Source organism: Geotrypetes seraphini, chromosome 10, assembly GCF_902459505.1.
Source record: "Geotrypetes seraphini chromosome 10, aGeoSer1.1, whole genome shotgun sequence".
Taxonomy (NCBI): domain Eukaryota; kingdom Metazoa; phylum Chordata; class Amphibia; order Gymnophiona; family Dermophiidae; genus Geotrypetes; species Geotrypetes seraphini.
The window spans coordinates 100238090-100257724 of NC_047093.1; the positions used below are offsets into that span (position 1 = coordinate 100238090).

The window sequence follows — 19635 nt, forward strand, 5'->3', positions numbered from 1 at the left end:
GTATGGAAGAGGAAGATAGGGGAAATCTGGACACAGGAAGGTAACAGAAAGAGGGGAAATTATGTGCATTGGGGCATAGGGACAGAGACAAAAAGGGGACATGCCATGTGGATGGAATATGGACACAGGGGGGGGCAATGGCAGATACATAGGGGAGATATTAGAAAAGTATATAAAATCGTACCCGTTTGAGGCTTTTATGTATGCAGCAGTGACGGTGACGGGGCGGTGAATGGGATGGCAGTGGCGGGGACGGGGCGGTGAAGAGGATGGTGAGACAGGGACGGGGCGGTGACGGGGATGGTGAGACGGGGACGGGGCGGTGACGGGGATGGTGAGACGGGGACGGGGCGGTGACGGGGACCAATTTTTTCACCGTGTCATTCTCTAATACGGACGTCTCACAAGCATATTTTGCTTGAAGAAACTCAGAAGTTTCGAGATGCCCACACCGCGCATGCGCCAGTGCCTTCCCGCCCGATGCTCCGGGCGTGTCTCCTCAGTTCAGGTAGCTAGCAGAGAAGCCAACCCAGGGGAGGTGGGTGGGACATGAGAATAGCTGCCTGCTGTCCCTGGATAACAACTGTTACGGTAAGTAATATTGCTTTATCCCAGGACAAGCAGGCAGGTATTCTCACTAGTGGGTGACCTCCAAGCTAACCTCAATGGGATGGTGGGAGAGTTGGCAACTTAAGAGAATAAATTTTGTAACACTGTTTGCCCAAACTGTCCATCCCTTCTGGAGAAAGTATCCAGACAATAATGAGAAGTAAAAGTATGAACCGAGGACCAAGTGGCAGCCTTACAAATCTCCTCAATCGGTGTCGATCTGAGGAAGGCTACAGAGGCTGCCATTGCTCTGACCTTATGGGCTGTGACCTTACAGGGAAGGGGTAATCCAGCCTGGGCATAGCAGAAAGAGATACAAGCCGCCATCCAGTTGGAGATGGTACGCTTCGAGACAGGGCGTCCCAACTTGTTCGGATCAAAGGAGATAAAAAGTTGAGGAGCAGTTCTGTGTGGTTTGGTGCGATCCAGGTAGAAAGCCAAAGCACGTTTACAGTCCAGAGTGTGAAGAGCTGATTCTCCAGGATGAGAATGAGGCTTTGGAAAAAACACTGGAAGTACAATTGATTGATTTAGATGAAATTCAGAGACCACTTTAGGCCGGAATTTCGGTTGAGTGCGGAGGACAACCTTGTCATGATGGAACACTGTGAAAGGTGGATCCGCCACTAAGGCCTGAAGCTCACTGACCCTGCGAGCAGACGTAAGGGCCACCAGAAAAACCACTTTCCAAGTGAGAAACTTTAGTGGAGCCTTGTTGAGAGGCTCAAAAGGAGGTTTCAGAAGTTGAGAAAGGACCACATTAAGATCCCAAACCACTGGAGGAGGTTTGAGAGGAGGATTGACATGAAAAAGTCCCTTCATAAATTTGGAAACCACAGGATGAGCAGAGAGAGGTTTCCCTTGTAGAGGCTGATGGAAAGCCGCAATAGCACTCAGGTGGACTCGAATAGATGTAGACTTGAGGCCAGACTGAGACAGGTGTAGAAGATAATCCAATACAGAAGAGAGGGAGGCTCGCTGAGGCTCCTTAGAATTAGAAACACACCATGAAGAAAATCTAGTCCACTTTTGGGAGTAGCATTGTCGAGTAGCAGGCTTTCGGGAAGCCTCCAAAACGTCCCTCACCGCCTGGGAAAACTGGTGAGGAGTTACGTTGAGAGGAACCAAGCTGTCAGGTGGAGAGACTGCAGGTTGGGATGGAGAAGAGATCCCTGTTGCTGAGTAAGCAGTGATGGAAACACTGGAAGAAGGAATGGCTCCCTGCTGCTGAGTTGAAGTAGGAGGGAGTACCAAGGTTGTCTGGGCCACTGAGGAGCTATCAGAATCATGGTGGCATGGTCGGAATTCAGCTTGACCAGAGTCTTTTGAATGAGTGGAAATGGAGGAAACGCATACAGAAAGCGATTCCCCCAATCCAGCAGAAAGGCATCTGCCTCGAGACGATGAGGAGTGTAGATCCTGGAGCAAAATTGAAGCAGTTTGAAGTTGTGGGGAGCAGCAATGAGGTCTACCTGAGGCGTTCCCCACTGAGAAAAGATCTGATGGAGTGGCCTGGAATGGAGGGTCCATTCGTGAGGCTGGAGGAGACGACTTAAGTTGTCTGCCAAGACATTGTCTTTCCCCTGAATGTAGACAGCTTTGAGGAAGGCGTTGTGGCGAACCGCCCAATCCCAGACTCTGAGAGCTTCCTGGCAGAGGGAGGCCGAGCCCGTGTCCCCCTGCTTGTTGACATAATACATGGCGACCTGATTGTCTGTGCAAATGAGGACCACCATGTCGTGAAGCAGATGTTGAAAAGCTTGAAGAGCATTGAAGATGGCTCTGAGCTCCAGAAGATTGATTTGATGGAGTCGATCCGCACTGGTCCAGAATCCCTGAGTGCAAAGACCATCCAGATGAGCTCCCCATGCATAGGTCGAAGAATCAGTTGTGAGAACCTTCTGATGGGGAGGAGTGTGAAACAGCAAACCTCTGGAGAGATTCGAAGAGGTCATCCACCAAAGTAGAGACTGCCGAAGAGCAGGAGTGACAATGACGTGACAAGTCAAAGGATCTGACACCTGTGTCCATTGAGAAGCCAGGGTCCACTGAGGAATTCTGAGGTGAAGTCTGGCAAAAGGAGTCACATGAACTGTAGAGGCCATGTGGCCCAGGAAAACCATCATGTGTCTCGCTGAGATGGACAAGCGAGAAGACAATGACTGGCAGAGGTGAAGAAGAGCATCCAGACGCTGAGGAGGAAGGAATGCTCTGAGCTGAATGGTATCCAGAACCGTCCTGATGAAGGGGAGAGACTGGGTAGGCTGTAGAGATTTGGGGAAGTTGATCTCGAAGCCCAAACTCTGCAGGAACCGAATCGTGGACAGGGTCACCGAGATGACCCCCGGGGCCAAGGGGGCCTTGATGAGCCAGTCGTCGAGGTAGGGAAATACCTGAAGACCCTGGATCCGGAGCACCGCAGCCACCACCACCAGACACTTCGTGAAGACTCTGGGAGACGAGGACAGGCTGAATGGAAGCACTCAATACCGCAGATGTAGATGTCCCACCCGAAATCTGAGGAACTTGCGAGAGGCCGGATGAATGGGAATGTGAGTGTAGGCCTCCTTGAGATCCAGAGAGCATAACCAGTCGTTCTGATCGAGGAGGGGGTAGAGAGAAGCAAGGGTCAGCATGCGAAACCGCTCTTTGACTAGGAACTTGTTGAGGACCCTGAGGTCCAGAATAGGCCGCAGGTCGCCCATCTTCTTCGGAACAAGGAAGTACCGGGAGTAAAACCCCCGGTTGTGTTGGTCCACAGGGACCAGCTCGATGGCCCGGAGCCGGAGCAAAGCCTGAGCTTCCTGAAGAAGAAAGGCGGTCTGTGTCAAGTTGGAAGGATACTCTCTTGGAGGGTGGTCCGGAGGAACCCGATGAAATTGAAGAGAGTACCCTTCCCGGACGATGGTAAGGACCCAGAGGTCGGTGGTGATAGCCTCCCATCGATGATAGAAATGATGTAGGCGACCCCCAATGGGAAAAGCAGGGGAAGGCAGAACGAGGTTGGTTATGCTCCCTAAGAGAGAGTCAAAAAGGCTGAGGAGCCTTGGGGACAGTAGAAGGTTGAGGCTTTTGTTGAGCCTTCTGAGGAGGCTGTCTCTTTGCTGATTGTCTCGCAGCCGGAGCCTGCCTCGGAGTATAACGCCGCTGATAGATCAAGGGCGGCCTAGAAGGTCGAGACTGTTGTGGCTTAGGCTTGGGCCGAAGAATGGATTGAAAAGATTTTTCATGGTCAGACAGTTTCTTCGTCATGATCTCGATAGACTCGTCAAACAAATCCGCTCCTGTACAAGGAACGTTGGCAAGTCTGTCTTGTAGGTTCGGGTCCATGTCAATGGTCCGAAGCCATGCCAAGCGATGCATAGCCACAGAACAGGCGGCAGCTCGTGCCGAAAGCTCGAAGGCATCGTAGGAGGATTGCATCAACTGTAGGTGAAGCTGGGACAGCGAGGCCACCACCTCCTCAAATTCAAAGCAAGCCTGAGACTCGATGTAGGGTGTAAACTTCCGAAGCACAGGCAGGAAGAACTCCAAATAAATTCCAAAATGAAAAGTATAATTGAGAACTCTGGAAGCTATCATCGAGTTCTGGTATACCCTCCTCCCAAACTTATCCATGGTCCTACCTTCGCGACCCGGAGGCACCGAGGCGTACACCTGGGACGGATGAGATCGTTTGAGGGAGGATTCGACCAGCAGGGTTTGGTGAGAGAGTTGAGAGCCCTCGAACCCCTTGTGATGAACCGTGCGGTACCGGGCATCCAACTTGCCAGGAACCGCAGGAATAGAGTATGGCGTTTCAAAACATCTCATGAACGTTTGGTCGAGAAGTTTGTGAAGAGGCAGACGAAAAGACTCCGCAGGAGGATGAGGCAAATGCATGGTGTCAATGTATTCCTTGGAGTACCGAGAACCGGAGTCCAAGGTAATGTCCAGGTCATCCACCATCTGCCTGAGGAAAGAGGAAAAGGACAACTGGTCCGCCAGCACAGGCCTACGAGAAGGACTGGACAAAGTCGAGGCCTCGGGATCCATAGAGGTCTGTGATCGACAGGGTGAATAAGAGACACAGGGCTCCTCAAACTCTGGCCCCGGCGGAGGAGACACATCCGACGAGGAATACCCCATCCGCGGCAGCTTCTTCTGCGGCGATACTGTAGAATGCCGTGAGGAGTGCCGTGAAGAATGCCTGGATCGATGCCCCTCTCGGTGCCGGGAGGGGGATCTAGAGCGACGATGTTTAGAATGGTCCCCAGACGCCTCCAACGAGTAGATGGGACTGGAGGCCGTGGAGCGCAGAAGCCGGAGATTCGACACCTCTCGAGATGCAGCCCAGGCTTGGTAAGGAGTGCGGAAGAACTCTTCCTGTGATTTGCGATGCCCAGGGCTTCGATTACCCGAAGAGGGATTCCACACCTCTTCGTCCGAAGGCGTAATGGGCTCTAAAGGGGGCATGTCACTAAAGGAGGCCCACCTCGAGGGACCGGCCGCCAATAGCCGCTCCTCCTCGCCAAGCAGCGAGAGCGACCGGCGAGGAGGAGGGGGCGGTCCGCCCCCCGGAGTCTGAACCGGGAGGTCACCCTGGATCGTGGCGATCAATTTGGGTCCCATGGTGGTCATGAGCTCGACAAACTGAGCCTCCAAAAGGGACTGCAACGAAGCCGACACGGAGGGAGCCGCACCTAAAGTGGGACCTCCTGCACGGTCTTCGCGCTCCTTCGTGGTCGAGTGCTTTTGCTTGAAAGCCTTCGGCACTTTGAGAACCACAGGTGGAATGGGAGGAGGCGGCACCTGATCCGAGGAGACGGAAGGTGGCACCGGAGCCGAAGGCGGAACCGAAACCGGAACAAACGAAGCCGGCTTCAGGAGACCCGGCGTAGCAGGAGTGGTGGAGGGCTTCGCAGATGCAGGCGAAGCGCCAGCCGAAGTCGAAGCTGAGGGTTCCTTCGCAGCTTCCATCTTGAACATCGACTCCCACAAAAAACAGCGACGCTTAAACGCACGCGCCGTGAGAGTGGAACAAGGCCGGCACTATTTCGGGAAATGTTCTGGACCAAGACACTGCAGGCAGCGTCGATGCGGGTTCGTCAACGAAATCACGCACTGGCACTTGCTACACTTTTTAAAACCGGTAATTGGCCGGGACATAGGCCGAAAAAGCTCCGCCGCAAGATCGAAGGAGCGGGGCCTGAGCCACGTGGCCGAATCGCCGGAAGAAATTTATTTATTTTTTTTTTTGAAAAAGAAACCAAAGAAAGTAAAACACACGATAAAGAGTAAAATAACTCAAAACCGCAGCAATAGAAGGCAAAAAAAACGGGAATTCAGTCAGCGCAGAATTGAAGTAAAACTTCTCAGCTCAGCGGAAAGAAAAGAACTGAGGAGACACACCCGGAGCATCGGGCGGGAAGGCAATGGTGCATGCGCGGTGCGGGCATCTCGAAACTTCTGAGTTTCTTCAAGCAAAATATGCTTGTGAGATGTCCGTATCGGGGCTCTGTCGGATGACATCACCCTCTAGTGAGAATACCTGCCTGCTTGTCCTGCCCATTATGCGTCACTCTATACGATCTAGTAAACAGAAGCCCTTACAACCAATTTAAAACTTTGTCAAAAATTCCTTTTTTGTTTAATTCCACTAGCAAGATGTCATGGTCTACCAGATCAAAAGCAGAATATAAGTCAAACTGTAAAATAAGAGCTTTGTCTAGAAGAGATATTACCAGCTCTATGCTGTATGAGGACCTGAATTATGTTTATCTAGATATTCATTTAACTAAACAAAGATCACACACTTTCTATTAATTTTGCTAATAAAGGAATAGACGCAACTGGTCTCTAGTTTGAAACATATTGAATAGATTTTATTTTAAGTCCTTCAAAATAGGTGTAATAATTTCTCCCATGTAACTTGAAAAAGACTCTAAAAGAAGTGCTGTATCCAATTGTATAAAAGAACCAGGAATTTAGGTGGAGCATATGTCACAAAAAGGTGGGCAAGAATCTAGTATACAATCCAATTTCAAATATTTCAGAAATAACTACAGTCGACTCTGCTTAAGTGCAAGCCCTTCAGACCGGTTTGCCACATGCGCTTAAACGGAGCACCATGTGAACAGAGTCAAGCACCATCATTTTTCTCGTGAGATCAACAGCTCAAGGGCATGATTCTGTGCTTGCATCGATCACTGCCATCACTTACCTTAGGACGAATGACTTGTAATCACGTTTGAAGTTTGCAATTATCCCTTTTTGTTGCTTTCATATTCAACAGGCAGGCACCTTGAAGCCAACAGCTTCGCTACGTTTGAAAGCAGTGTATAGGTATCTATCGCTTTAATTGGAAGACCATATGTGAAGGACATGGAGTGCAACACTCTCAGGGGATAGGCCCTTCCAATTTATGTACAAGTACTGTAATAACACCAAAGCGGCGTCTGACATCAGCAGAGTGGACACGCTCAGCCAAAGACAATGATTTCTGTCCATGCAATGCCACGGTGCAGTTCCAAAAGTTCGAACACATGGCCAGGCCTAGACTGCTGTTCCAAAACACGCAGTTCATCTATGTGATTGCTTTTAACCGGAGTGAACTTTACGTGAAAGAATACAGGTGGGACCTACGACATCAGTGCGCATAAGCGGATTGTGTGCTTATCCGAATTGCAATTATCCGGAGTTTATGTCCATTGACTTTAATGTAAAAAAAATGAGACCATGGTGGTAGGCTGCGGTTAACCAAAGCATGCGCTTAACCAACCTGCACTTAGGTGGAGTCGACTGTAATTGAATATTTTCCAATCAATAGGGAGAATATTTGGTTAAATCCTATCCCCTCCTGTTTCAGATGAATCTGAAAAAGATTAGGTTCTTACCTAGATAATAATAATCTTTCTTGTAAATGTGTCTAATAGTCCTGAATGCTAAGGTTATGCATCTGAACCCGCAAGTTGCTTGCAGAATGCTGTCAATCATCTTTGAATTCCGCCTCCTTCCCAGGAAGCTACTCTTGCCACCTCAATTTGTACAAAAATAATCAAGAAGCACTGTAATTATAGACATAAATAGAAGGGAAACAGTGAAAAATCCCTAACACTACAATTCTGCTCTGTAACAAACAAATCAATTAACATTATAACATTCAAGTAACTGATCAAAAAGATACCAAAACTATGTGCAACCAGCACTAATATTATACAGAGCTCATAGCTACTCGCAAAGACTTAGAACAGACTTTACTTTCTTGCTTGTTTTTCTTTCAGCTTATCTGAGAGACAGAGAAGTCTCCAAATCCAGACTGATCCCAAAGCAGAAGGCAGGCAAAGCTCACTTGCAAGGGGGTTTCAGATCTACTAACTAGACACAGTTAAAAGTAAGAAGATTATTGAGGTAACTAAGAACCTAATCTTTCTTTTCAGTGCAATGTGCCTAGTAGTCCTGAATGTTAGAGATGTACCAAAGCAGTCCCAAGTCTAAGGTGGGCTCACTGAACCTGCCTTCAAAATGGAGGACTTGAAAGTGGCATCTTTCCTGGCTGCTACATCTACACATTCCCCTCCATATTCGTGGGGATTAGGGGCAAAGCCTGCCTGCAAATACCAAAAAATCGTGAATAACCTTAGGGCCGACTCTGACTCACCCCCCGCCTCCCGGACCTCTCCACTGTACTTACATTTTAAAGCCTGGTGATCTTGCGGTGAAGCGGGGCAGGAGCAATCTTTCTATGCTCCTGCCCCGTGCAAAGCCAGGTACCAAAAGGCTGCGTATCGAGACCACAGGAACTCATTGCAGCCATTTTTATTCCCAGTTCTGCACAGGTAGGAGTGTAGGAAGATTGCTTCTGCCCTGCTTCACTGCTAGACCACCAGATTTTAAAAAGTAAGCAAGTGGAACCAAAGTCGCAAGTTCTGAACCTGCGAATACTACCGTATGTACTCAAATATAAACCAATCCAAATGTAAACCAAGGTAACCTCCTCCCCCCCCCAAAAAAAAAAAAAAAAGGAGAAAGAAAAGTGATGCATATTGGGAAGAATAACCTGAATCACAGTTACCGGATGCTTGGGTCTACCTTGGAGGTTAACCCCCAAGAAAGGGATCTGGGTGTCATTGTAGACAGTACGATGAAACCTTCCACCCAATGTGTAGCGGCGGCCAAAAAAGCAAACAAGATGCTAGACATTATTAAAAAAAGGGATGGTTAACAAGACTAAATATATCATAATGCCTCTGTATTGCTCCATGATGCAACCTCACCTGGAGTATTGCATTCAATTCTTGTCTCCTTATCTCAAGAAAGATATAGCGGCATTAGAAAAGGTTCAAAGAAGAGCGACCAAGATGATAAAGGGGATGGAACTCCTCTCATATGAGGAAAAACTAAATGGTTAAGAACATAAGAATAGCCTAACTGGGTCAGAGCAATGGTCCATCAAGCCCAGTAGCCCGTTCTCACGGTGGCTAATCCAGGTCACTAGTACCTGGCCAAAACCCAAGGAGTAGCAATATTTCATGCTATCGATCCAGGGCAAACTTGGAAAGAGAAGGCTGAGGGGACATATGACTGAAGTTTAGAAAATCCTGAGTCAAGTAGAATGGGTACAAGTGGATCAATTTTTCACTCCTTCAAAAATTACAAAGTCTAAGGGACACTCAATGAAACTGCAGGAAATACTTTTAAAACCAATAGGAGGAAATATTTTTTCACTCAGAGAATAGTTAAGCTCTTGAAAGCATTGCCAGAGGTTGTGGTAAAAGTGAATAACGTAGCTGGTTTTAAGAAAGGTTTGGACAAATTCCTGGAGGAAAATTCCATAATCTGCTATTAAGACATTGGGGAAACCTCTTCTTGCCCTGATCGGTAGCATGGAATGTTGCTTCTCTTTGGGTTTTGGCCAAGTACTAGTGACCTGGATTGGCCACCATGAGAATGGGCTACTGGGCTTGATGGGACCATTGGTCTGACCTAGTAAGGCTATTCTTATGTTCTTAACACACCCAAATTTCTAATCTTGGTTAACATAAGAACATAAGAATAGCCTTACTGGGTCAGACCAATGGTTCATCAAGCCCAGTAGCCTGTTCTCACGGTGGCCAATCCAGGTCACTAGTACCTGGCCAAAACCCAAGGTGTAGCAATATGCCATGCTAACAATACAGGGCAAGCAGTGGCTTCCCCCATGTCATTCTCAATAACAGACTATGGACTTTTCTTCCAGGAACTTGTCTAAACCTTTCTTAAAATCAGCTACACTATCCGCTCTTACCACATCCTCTGGCAACACATTCCAGAGCTTAACTATTCTCTGGGTGGAAAAAAAATTCCTCCTATTGGTTTTAAAAGTATTTCCGTGTGACTTCATCGAGTGTCCCCCAGTCTTTGTAATTTTTGATGGAGCGAAAAATCGATCCACTTGTACCTGTTCTACTCCATTCAGGATTTTGTAGACTTCAATCATATCTCCCCTCAGCTGTCTCTTTTCCAAGCTGAAGAGCCCTAACCGTTTGTCTTTCCTCATACGAGAGGAGTTCCATCCCCTTTAATATCTTGGTCGCTCTTCTTTGAACCTTTTCTAGCGCCACTATGTCTTTCTTGAGATAAGGAGACCAGAACTGAATGCAATACTCCAAATGAGGTCGCACCATGGAGTGATACAGGGGCATTATGACATTCTTAGGGCTCCTTTTACTAAGCTGCGCTAGATTTTTTAGCGCGGGCTAACCCCGCGCTACACAAAAATACTAACGCCAGCTCTATGGAGGCGTCAGCACAGCTTAGTAAAAGGAGCCCTTAGTCTTGTTAACCATCCCTTTTTTAATAATTCCCAGTATCCTGTTTGCTTTTTAGCCACCGCTGCACATTGAATAATATTCATAAATATTCAGCAGTTGTCAATTTTTTATAGCTAATAGAACTCTGCTCAGAGACATGAAGGCAATATGTTCTGTCTCACCACCCAATCATTGCAGTGTTCAAAGCGATTTTACTCCAGTTTGAAACATTCTCCTTAACTGTTATGTTGCTAGCTACAACAGCTATGCTTAGCTTCTTATACAAGTCTAAAGTATGAAAACAGATTTGCTCAGACTTAGCGTGCGCGGCTCTTTGAAAGCGTGCCGGTCGCCGAAAAAGAAAACCGGCAAACTAAGGAGAGCTGGAGAGCAGTAGCGTATCAAGGGGGGGGCGGGAGGGGCGAAAAAGGTAATGGCGCCAGGCCTTGGAGCATCGAGGCAGACCGCTTCTCACCTCTCCCAGCCGAAACCCCGCTGACCCTCCTATCTCTCCCCCCCCAGTGAACCTTTCCGACCCTCCCAGTGAAAGCAGCAAACCTCCCTCCAGTAGCGTCGGCTTTCTCCTCCCTCTGCCGCATCACTGGGAGGGGGGGAGAAGCGGTCTGTCTCGTGCTCCATTACCTTCTTCGGGCAGCAGCAGCGTTTACAATTCGCTGCTGTTGCCGGCTTCAGGCCTTGTTCTCTGCCGGGTCCTGCCTACTTCCTGTTTTCATGAAGACAGGATCCGACAGAGAGGAAGGCCTGAAGCGGGCAACAGCAGTGAATTGTGAATGCTGCTGCTACCCGATGAAGTTCAGGACATCGGGGAAGGAGCAGGGAGAAATCGGCTGCTGGCTTGGGGGTGAGGGTAGGGAAAGAATCGTGGAAGTGGAGAAATTGGCACGATGGCTTTGTGGGGGCTAGGGGGAGAGAGAAAGAAAGGCAGAAATAAAGAGGGGGGCCAGGGGAAGAGAGAAAGAAAGGCAGAAATAAAGAGGGGAGCCAGGGGGAGAGAGAAAGAAAGAGGGGGGGAGGAGAAGAAAGAAGAAGGACCAGAGACTCATGAAATCACCAGACAAAAAGGTAGGAAAAATGATTTTATTTTCAACTTAGTGATCAAAATGTGTCCGTTTTGAGAATTTATATCTGCTGTCTATATTTTGCACTATGGCCCCCTTTTACTAAAACGCAATAGCGGTTTTTAGCGCAGGGAGCCTATGAGCGTCGAGAGCAGCGTGGGGCATTCAGCGCAGCTCCCTGCGCTAAAAACCGCTATCGCAGTTTAGTAAAAAGGGAGGGGGAATATTTGTCTATTTTTGTATAGTTGTTACTGAGGTGACATTGCATAAAGTCATCTGCCTTGACCTCTTTGAAAACCCGCGGAATATAAATGATAATTAACATTTTCTCTGCGTACAGCGTGCTTTGTGTTTTTAAAATTTTATTCTTGGTAGATCATTTTGACTTGGCCACAAAGGTAAGGGGGAGGGAGGGAGGGGAGCTGCTGAAAGACATCTAGTAATCCTTGCAGGCTTGACTGTGCAGGGAATTATTTTTGTAAAATCATGTTTTGTTATGTGACTGGCATTATCTAGACTTTAATTTCTATGAATGAATAGAATGAAAATGATATAAAATTACTTGCTTGCGGGGACCGTGTGTTCCGGCTCACACAAGGAAGGAGGGGGTGAAAAGGAAAACGTTTCTCTTCCTTGGAAATAGATTCTGAAGTGACCTCATCAAAGAAGACCAGCACCAAATGTACAAGAAATCCCTTAAACAATGTCAAAAGAGCCCAAAATAGAAAACTGCTACTGCCTTGAGACTCCATTATTGAAGGAATCAACTTGAAATCACAGAAAAGGTTAAATGCCTCATGGAATCCTCAGGTACAAAACACAAACCAAATTGTGAATGAAATCAGAGCAGACAGTAAGAATTATAAAATTGATGTCATTATCCATCTGGAAAAAAAGGCGTACTAGAAATAATGCCTCAGCAATACAATTTTCAGAAGTTCTATTTGCTCATGGTAAGGGAGAAGAGAGACTGCTAGTGATGGTGGGGGGACTGATAGAAGATATGAAAGAAGGGTGGTAGAAAGGAACAGATGGTAAAGGAGAGAGGGAAGGGTGGTGGTGGAAAGGAATAGAACAGACATTGAAAGAGGGTAGAGAGGAACAGACCCTGAAAGGAAATGTGGAAGGCAGAGTGGGGAGAAGACGCTGGAAGGGAAGAAGACAGATGCCAGACTATGGGGGAGCGGAGGGAAGAAGATGGGTGCTAGACGGGGACGGTGACGGGGCAGTGAATGGGATGGCAGTGGCGGTGACGGGACGGTGAAGGGAACGGCGGTGACGGGGCGGTGCAGAGGATGGTGGGCCGGGGACGGTGCAGTGATGGGGACAGATTTTTTCCCCGTGTCATTCTCTAGTAGAGGTAAAACAGAAGAAACAACCCCCCCAGCCCCTAACTCCCCCCCCTCCCAAACAGCCAGATCCACCCGCACAAACCCCCCACCCCCATCCCCCAAAGCAAACAGAATCGAAAAGACGAAACTCCAAATTGCCAAAGGCCCGTGCTCTGGTAAAAGGATCTTCCTTAGATATTAACAATATTAGTTATTTATACAAAATTCCTTTCTAAGCCCATAATAATGGGAAGATATGACAATTCCACATAAAGAAATTATAAGGAAAGAAAAAAAAGGAAATAATTCACGATTCGTTCACGCGAATCCTAAATCATTCCTTACTCTAATAGGGATTCTTGATTTAGCCCTCTTATTCCTCAGTAGTGAAACTTAAACCTCTTAAATATAATTCATTTCTGTTCTCGAGCAATTAAAAATTGTTGCAATTGAATGGGATCCCAAAAAACATATTCAATGTCTTGTAACTTAACAAGACATTTACATGGAAATTTTAGGTAGAAAGATGCCTCTAGAGCTAAAAATCTAACTTTTAATTTCAGAAATTCTTTCTTTCTTAATTGTGTTGCTCTAGAGACATCTGGAAAAATTCTAACCAAATCCCCCACAAAATTTTGTTAACCTATTTTTAAAATAAAGTTTCATTATTAACATTTTATCTATCTCACTCATGCATGTTATCACCAGAGTAGACCGACTGGATCATATCTTGGCTACCTTCCAGAAATTCTGTCAAATTAATTTCAGTTGTGACGAGGCACGGGCCAGCAAACAAGTCACCTCTAGTTGATCCCTCATAAGTATCAGCTCCCGAAAAACCGCGGCAGCCGCTTCAATTTTAGGATATTGGTGGAGACAGACTCAATGATGTCAGGGATCTGTCTCTTCCTGTGCCTGCCCGATGGGACGCCGAAGAAACAGCTGCCGCTGCTGCGAGAGGCACGGGGCAGCAAACAAGTCACCTCTAGTTGATCCCTAGTAAGTATCAGCTCTCGAAAAACCGCAGCAGCGGCTTCAATTTTAGGATGTTGGTGGAGACGGACCCAATGACGTCAGAGGTCCATGTCTTCCTATGCCTGCCCAATGGGCTGCTGAAGAAACAGCTGCCGCTGCTGCGAGAGGCACGGGCCAGCAAACAAGTCACCTCTAGTTGATCCCTCGTAAGTATCAGCTTCCCATTTTGTATGTTTTTTAGTTGGCTAGTAGTTATTTTACACGATCCCAGATAAATAAATTACAATAATCCAATATTAAAAGGATTGAAGATTGAACCAGGATTTTAAATGATATACAATCAAAATATTTCCTAATAGTATGCAGTTTCCAGAGGACAATAAAACATCTCTTAACCAGATAATCTGTATGGGCCTTAAAAGATAAGGACCGATCTAAAATAACCCCTAAAATTTTCAGCATAGGAGATATCGAATAAGAGTGACTGTTTAAAAGTAAAATTGTTTCAGTAATTTTTTCATTAGGACTAGCTAGAAAGAATTTTGATTTGCCAGATTCTTTTCTTGGGTGTAACCCCCAAGTGAACCCTAGCATCCGGTAACTGTGATTCAGCTTATTCTTCCTAATGTGCTTTGAATTTGTCCACATTAAATTTCATCTACCACTTGGACACCCAGTCTTCCAATTTCCTAAGGTCCACCTGCAATTTTTCACAATCCGCATGCATTTTATCAACTTTGAACAGTTTAGTGTCATCTGCAAATTTAATCACCTCACTCGTCGTTCCAATTTCCAGATCATTTATAAATAAATTAAATAGCACCAGACCTAGTACAGACCTCTGTGGCACTCCACTGTTTACTCCCCTCAATTGAGAAAAATGGCCATTTAACCCTACCCTGTTTTCTATCTGATAACCAATTCCTAATCCACAACTGAACTTTTCCACCATGACTCTTTAATTTTCTCAGGAGCGTCTCGTGAAGAACTTTATCAAAAGCTTTCTGAAAATCTAGATACACTATATCAACCGGCTCACCTTTACATGCTGAGTGTCGTTTGTCAGGGATCATGCCATAAATAATCATTAATTTTTAAGTTGGGGTATTTTCAAGTCCAAAAAAGTTGAAGGAGAGCCGACAAATATCTACTTGCAGCCATGACACCAAACAAAGTTTCTGGACTTCTATCCCCACCAGAACACCTGGCCTCACTCATACATGTAGAAAACAGAAAAATCTCTCTTCAAATACAAACCCACAAACTAAAAGCACTATTGTACATAAACAAATCCCTAGTATGCCTGACTCTGCACACAGTACACAAGAGAAATAGAAAGAAATACATTTCTTTCTGAACAGTCCAAAATATAAAAACAACAGATGTAAATTTTCAAAATTGACACATTTCAATCACTAAATTGAAAATAAAAACATTTTTGCCCAGCAATTTTATTTTTCTGATCCTTATGTATTTGCTGTTTCTTTCCTCTCCTTCACTTTTTGCACTATATCCATCTTTGGTACTGATTTTCATATTCAGTTTTCTTCTGCTTTTCTGCCTCCATCTCAAATCTAACTTCCCTCAGTCCATGTGCACCATCTCCTTTCCCTTTCTTCTTGCCTTCCCCCTCATCCAAGTGCCACCTTCTCCCTTCCATCCATGTGTCCCAAAGTTCCTCTCCTCTCCTCCCCTCCTATTCAGAATATCTCCCTTCTTCCTCCCTCCCTCCCCCCGGTTCCACCAAATGTTATCCCAATTCTGAAGCCTCCCTCACCACAAAAACTACAAGGAGGTTGCCAGTGCAGCAGTGATCCTCTTGCGCTGCCCGCAGCCTCCTCTGTATAGTTCCTTTGCTGAGGTCTGCTCAAGCGGAAACAGGAAGTTGCTCAGAGGGAGGTGGCAAAACAGTACAGAGGAGGCCACCTCCTTCTGTGTCGGTGCCCACTAACGCTTCTGTGCCGGTGCCCTCCTTGTAGTTTATGAGGTGAGGGGGCTTTGAAAACCAGTGGGGAGTTGCGAGTCACACAAGAAGTCCCCGCAGACCACCACTGGCTCATGGGTTTTCCAATGAAGAACACTGGCTTAGGCACTTCTATCCTCCACTACCTGCTTCCCCTGCCTCAGTTCTGGTGTTCAGGAAGTGGACATCAATGCACTGTGTAGAGTTGATGCAGGGCTTTGAGCATCTGCGCATGCTCAAGGCTTGCTAGACTCCCTTCAAGAATCCCAGAGGGCGGGAGCCAGCAGGTCTTGAGCATGCACAGATACCCAAGGCCCCTTTTCAGCCCAGCACAGAGCGTTAGTGTCGGCTTCCTGAGCCTAGATCTGTAAGTGCAATGTTGGTCTTGGGCGGGGGGGGGGGATTAGGTAGTGGAGGATAGCAGTGCCAGTCATCTGGGGGGGGAGGAAGTATAGCAGTGCCGGACATCAGGGGAGGGTAGAGGAAAGCAGTGATAGGCATCGAAAAGAGTGGGGGGTGTAGAAGATAGCATGGTTGGTCATTGGGTGGGGAGGCTCAAATATGAAACTGAGACCCCCCCATTTTTGGACCATTTTTTTGGCACAGAAATTTTAGTTTATATTCAAGTATATAGAAACTGGTAAAGGAATGAAGGGTAGACCATGTAGCTGCTCTACAGATGTCCTCGAGCGAAACCGCCAGAGTCTCTGCCTTTGAGATAGCAACTCCTCTAGTGGAATGCGTTTTCAATGCAATCTGCGGCTGCTTACTGTAGCTCACACACATGGAGGTAATGACCATTTTAATTCATTTGGAAATTGAGACCTTAGACACTGGCCACCTTTTCTTAGCATGACAGGTCAAGACAAAAAGGTAATTAGATATGCAAAACTCATTGGTAACTGAGATACCAGAGAAACACTCACTTGAAGTCCAGAAAATACAACACATTATCCTTTTTCTCAGACTCCAAAGGGTGAAAAATTGGCAAACTCTCCAGATCTTGCAGGAATGACCTTGAGAGAGTCATCCCTGGAGTGGCTGAAGCCTCAGAGAGGAACCGATTTGAAGACGCACCAGATCTGCATACCATAGGCACCAGGGCCAGGATAACTCGTCCCTGATGCCTGGCCACCTGTCTCAGGATTCTCCCCACAATGGGCCAGGGAGGGAACACATACAGGAGCTCATCAACTGGCCAAGGCTGAACCAATGCACCAATCCCGGTGCTTCCTTGCACATATCTGCAGCTGAAGAAGCGCACTGCCTTCTTGTTTCTCACCATTACCCACTCCCTCTTATGAGCATCGGAACTGTTACTGCCACAGCCGGCACTAAAAACCATGTTACAGTTTGTAAAGGGGAGGGAGGATGAGGCTCTAAATACTTTGCAATAAAAATGTCTGCACTGTAGATTGCCCCAGGTACATTAGATAGACTGTGAGCCCACCGGGACAGACAAGGAAAAATGCTTCAGTCCCTGAATAAATTCATGCAAACAGTTATGAGCTCTCCTGGGAGAAAGGTATAGAAAATTGAATAGATTCCAATTTTTTTATTTAAATATAATAAGTAGTATTGCTTGTAAATTATCTAAATAATAACTAAATAAATAATAAAAAAATAAATATAAGTCATCCTATTGCAGTTTTTGGAAATTAATTAAGACCACTTTGTTTGATAAGTTTATTAGTTAGTGAGTTTTATTATTAAAATTCTATTTTACAAATATTTGTACTTTTTACTGTATTAGTGTATTTCGCTGATTGTCCAGCTCTTTTTAGTGTAAACCGCCTAGAACTTTTGGTTATGGCGGTATAAAAGAATAAAGTTATTATTATCTCCATATAAGACTAGACAGACCATATAGTCTTTATTTGCCTTCCTTTTCTATATTTCTTTCCTACTCTATCAAGTTACTAGCAAAAAGAAGCAAGTGCGAGGCGTAGCATAACTTTACAAGAATCGCCCTAAGCAGGAGACTTGCACTGTCAGTCGATAAGCAGTTTTCCTTCTTTATACCGATCGTATCAATAACTTGGCTCAACACAATGTTACATAAAATTGTTTGTAGGAATTTCCAGTGATTTTTACATCACTTTTCTGCTGACATACCATCACCTGTCCTCTCCAAAGGTCACCCCAAAATGCATACCTTCCCTTTCTTCCTCAACAATTCCTGGCACCAGCACCTTCTTTACTCCTTCCTCACATCAGCCCCGTCTTCTCTCCCTCCCCCTTCTCCACATTAGTCCCGTCTTCACCCCCTGCCCCCAATCAGCACCATATTTCTTTCTTACCCATCCCCTTCACATAAAAACAATAACCCCCGCTTTTCTCCACATTAGCACCACCTTCGCTTTTTCTCTTCCCAAACTTAAGACAAACCACGCTAATTACCTTTTGCTGCTCTCTTCTGCCTCAGTTCCCTTCTTACGTCAGAAGAGCGCCGAAAGACCAACGTCACTTCCGACTTCAGGAAAAGGCGCAGATTACTGTCGTTCTCTAGTATCTCCAGCCGGCGGGAGGCCAGGAAACAGCGGAAGTCACACCTTTCTGCAAAAAACGAATCTTCCCAGAGCATATCACCCAAAAACCCTGCTTCAGAGAGCAGCATAATTGTGTGCTTTTGAGACTGCGCTTTGTCTTTCGGTCTTGAGATACTTTTGAATCTTCAGCTTGCTAATTTGTTGTCAGACTAGAAGCCGGAATCTCTAAAGTCACCCTGCATTTAACCAAGGCGCTAAACCATTCGTTAAATGCAAATTACCGCCCAATTATTAAAACGGTTCACAGTGGTCTTTTCCGTGCTTTTAGCAGCCTCCACTTGTACTATGGAAATGTAGTACAATGAGGTAATTAATAATAAAACTGTAGTATAATGAAGTTATTAATATTAAAATGACCTCTCCAGGTAATTCTCAAAAAGGAAAACCCCCACAATTTAAATCGGGGCTGAAATAGCCTTACACTCCTGTCAGTGCCTGAGCAGATTGGTTCAGGCACTTACAGGAAAATAAAGCAACTCTCAGACCCAGCATCAGCCCCGCTTCCTCATACGTGTAGCCCAAAAATAAAGCCTCTGCCATTGCTGCCCCCTGCTGATGCCCCCATCCCATGTGGAAGATTAGCAAGAGGGATGCCCACTCCCTCCTGCTGTAGGCACTGAGTATGTACGCCTATAAAAAAAAAAAAAAAAGCCCCCCCCCCCCCCAACAGCCTTTTATCCCCAAGCACAGCTTTGGGATGCCAAGATGTCCCATTTTCAGGGACCTGCTGAAAAAACAAGTACTGTACTGTAGCAAATACAGCGCCCGCCCCCCCCTCCCCCCGTACCACCGTACCTTTTATTTTAAATCCCGGTGGCTGCCTCCTATCCTGATGTCTTCCGACAGTAGCAGAGCAGCACGCCTGCCTGGTCCCATGCCGCTCACTGAATGGCTGCCATCAGTTCTCGTGAGTCCTGTGAGAACTGACGGCAGCCATTCAGTGAGTGACGTGGAACCAGGCTGGCACACGAAAAGCTCATGCCTGCCTTGTACGCCACTCTGCCATTGCCGGAAGACATCAGGACAGGAGGTAGCCGCCGGGATTAAAAAAAGGTTGGGGGGGAGGTCCTGTCCCATTCTGAGGAAAAAAATAAGTGGTCATGTTAGCCTCCCTCCCTCCCCCCCCCCCCCTCTGGTACCCACTCGCAGCAAGCTTCCTGACAGAGAATAACACGGGGGAAGAAATTTGTCCCCATCCCCATCCCCGTGAGCTCGGTCCCTGCGAGCTTGGTCCCCGTCCCATCTCCACGAGTTCAGTCCCCGTCTCCGCAAACCATCTGATCCTATCCACACAAGCCTCAAATAGTTTTATACTGAACTTATTTTATTAAAGTATAAAAAGAAACAATATTCTGTACA

At 46.4% G+C, this 19635-nt stretch overlaps 1 protein-coding gene across 4 annotated transcripts in view; it reads right to left on the reverse strand.

Moving 5' to 3' along the window:
* The window catches only part of FBXW5 (F-box and WD repeat domain containing 5), a 164275-nt gene extending 145999 nt beyond the window's left edge, over positions 1–18276 (reverse strand). The window contains exon 1 of one of the 4 annotated variants that reach the window (XM_033960641.1): positions 18128–18276. The gene's annotated coding sequence lies outside the window, so the exon portion shown is untranslated. Of the gene's footprint in view, positions 1–7484; positions 7624–17882; positions 17995–18027; positions 18048–18127 lie in introns of those variants that run through there. The other 3 variants (XM_033960644.1, XM_033960642.1, XM_033960643.1) reach the window with 3 other exon arrangements.
* Positions 18277–19635: the final 1359 nt, after the last annotated feature.